At 37.1% G+C, this 2977-nt stretch overlaps 1 protein-coding gene across 1 annotated transcript in view; it reads right to left on the bottom strand.

The window, feature by feature from the left end:
• Positions 1-2977, bottom strand: part of RAD21 (RAD21 cohesin complex component) — a 22506-nt gene that overhangs the window by 17170 nt on the left and 2359 nt on the right. The window lies entirely within an intron of this gene.

Raw genomic sequence — 2977 nt, 5'->3', positions numbered from 1 at the left:
GGAGCTGGTGCTGTAATTTGCTGGGTTTAGTGGCAATTCTATAGGAGTATTCTCCTCATAGAAAAAGTCTCTTCTCCTCTTCACTGTTTAAGCCACTTTTCACTGTTTTTTTTTTCTTTTTAGTACCCGACTGGCAAGCATACTGATAAAGGATAATGGTACCTATCTTTTATTTCACACTCCTCAGCCTATTTTTTTTCAAGGTAGATCTTGATCAATGTAGGATGAGGTGTAGTGGTTGGGAAAGAATGAGAGAAGTAAACACCCAATGTAAATGGAAGGATTCAAAATTTCTCTAGCTATACTAAAAAAATTTTTTTGAGGGAATAAGACAACATATCATTTTCACAATCATATCATAAAAACTTAGCAAATTCTAAGGTTGCAAAGAACGTTATTAAACATTTGCTTAAATTATAATAAGGAAATTATGTTACTTATAAAACATGTTATTTTTTAAAATATATTTTTATTGATTTCAGAGAGGAAGGGAGAGTGAGAGATGGAAACATCAATGATGAGAAAGAATCATCATTTGGCTGCCTCCCGCACACCCCCAACTGGGGATCGAGCCCACAACCCGGACATATGCCCCTGACGGGTGTTGAACTCGGGAGGGACCCTTCAGTCCGCAGGCCAACGCTCTTTCCACTGAGCCAAACCAGCCAGGGCTAAAACATGCTATTTTTATGCACACCAAGTGTGTTATATGTACCTGCTCTATAGGATCTAGAATTCTATTTATAATGACTTGCGGGCTATTTATGGCCACTTGACATGAGTTACAGCAAAAATTATGAAGTTTACTGCTATAAATTCTTAGGTGTCTAAAATTATAATAAATGTGATAAAAACCCAGGACTTATTGCTCCTAATGGAAAACAAAATGTGGTCTTAGAAAATTTAAAATATTGACTGCACCTTCACCTAAAGAAAGGAAGACAGAAAACCCCTGAAAACCTTTGCTTGCCATTGTCTTGTCCAGAATTAAGAACCTTTACAAGTGTGTTTGGGTAAAGGCTCTCTTTTTGGATAGTTTGGTTCAGAGCTTAGCAGCTAGCTCATGCTAAGAGTACAGGTATAGTAAAGAACACAGGGTCTCTATATCCAGGGAAAGTTCTGCAGTTGTCAGGGGCTGTTCCAAACACAGGGAAGGGAAGAGATGTCACGCAGGTGCAACTGAGCCACATGTCTGACACTTGCTCTAAGTAACCATGATTTTCAACTGCACACCAAGAACAAACATTAGAAATTTTCAGATCACCACTTTACCCTGTGGAAATATCTTTATATTCTATCACAATAAAGCAAAATCAATCAAAAGCCCACTTAGAAGCGGTTCTTAAAAGTGGGTTTGTTCTTTCACATACACTCTGAAATCTTTTACATCATTCTTGAACCTGACGTATGCCTTTTTTTTTGGCTGTTGGTGCATACTGTTTGTAGTGTCCGTAATGTGGTACAAAGTACTCTGCACATACTATGAAAAAATTTGTTGTTCAACTTTTCAGGCAAATCACCCTCAATATTTGCTTATGCATGTTAATTACCCACACATATCAATTTAAAGAGCTAAATTTCTCCTTTTCCATAAATTTACCTCAGTAAAGCATACCTATAAAAAAGTAAAAATCATGCTCCCATACAACTTTGACTGGCAGTGTGAACTGGTAAAATCTCCATGAAGAACAAACTATTAATGCCTATCAGAAATCTAAAATGTAAGTTTATCACCTGGCCTTTCAATTATATTCCTAAACATCAATCTTAAGGAAAGACTTATAGATGTGAACAAAGATTTAGGAAGCAATGTTTAATAAATGGTTTTTTAAAAAGAGAAAAATAAAGATAACCTGTAATTCTATCACCTAGAGAAATCTTTACTAGGATTTTTGGTATGCCTTCTAGGCTTTTATGTATACATATACTCATCATTTTTCTTCTTTTAAAAATTTTTTAAAAATATACTTTTATTGATTTCAGAGAGAAAGGGAGGGAGATAGGAACAGCAATGATGAGAGAGACTCATTGATCAGCTGCCTCCTGCATGCCCCCCACTGGGGATTGAACCTACAACCCAGGCATGTGCCCCGACTGGGAATAGAACCATGACCTCCTGATTCATAGGTTGACGCTCAACCACTGAGCCTTGCCGACTGGGCAACATGATCATAATTTTTAATGGCTGCATTGTATTAAGACCAGAGGAATTAAAATTCTAAAATTCAGAAAGGAACGTGGATAATTTAAAAAAGATTGATAAATCATACACAATCAAAACAATGAATTATAAGTCAATTCTTTATCTGGAATCCTAGGGGCCAGATGTGTTTTGGAATTCAGAGCTTTTGAATATTATAAAGTTAAGGCAGTACATATGCTGCATACTAAAACATTCCAGGAGCATAGAGCAGCCTCCCACAATCATACACGTTGGTATTTCTATAGTGAATTTATAAATATTCAAATTACCTTGCTTCAATTTTGGTCAAGTCTGTTTCTGTTTTTCTGTATTTAAGTTCTGTGGATGGAGACTGACACTGCAATACAACCATTAAAAATGACGGTAGAGCTAGGAACAGAGCTTTTCCTGAAGGCAGTCTTGTTACAAAACATATTAATGTATGCAATATTTGTGTACATGCATAAAAAGGGAGAAAAATTACGTGTAAAATACATGCACAAGTGAAAAGTCTAGACGACAAAATACTAAAGGTTTCTCTAGGTGGTAGGACTATTAGGTTACTTATTCTCCTCTGTCAAGTTTTCATTCTAATAAAGTTTTGAAATTAGTACCGTATTTGCCGGCGTATAAGACGATTTTTTGGCCCTGAAAAATATGCCTCCAAGTGGGGGGTCGTCTTATACGCCAGGTACACTTCAGATAGACTGCCCACAGTGCTTGCCCCGTGCTATAGTGGCCTCCCGATGCCCGCCCACTTCATTCCACATACCGTTCAGGCATCAGCAGCGCTGC

This window comes from Myotis davidii, unplaced genomic scaffold (assembly GCF_000327345.1).
Source record: "Myotis davidii unplaced genomic scaffold, ASM32734v1 scaffold1, whole genome shotgun sequence".
NCBI lineage: Eukaryota > Metazoa > Chordata > Mammalia > Chiroptera > Vespertilionidae > Myotis > Myotis davidii.
The sequence above is the reverse complement of the archived record's forward strand: the minus strand, read 5'-3'. Positions and strand labels throughout refer to the sequence as shown.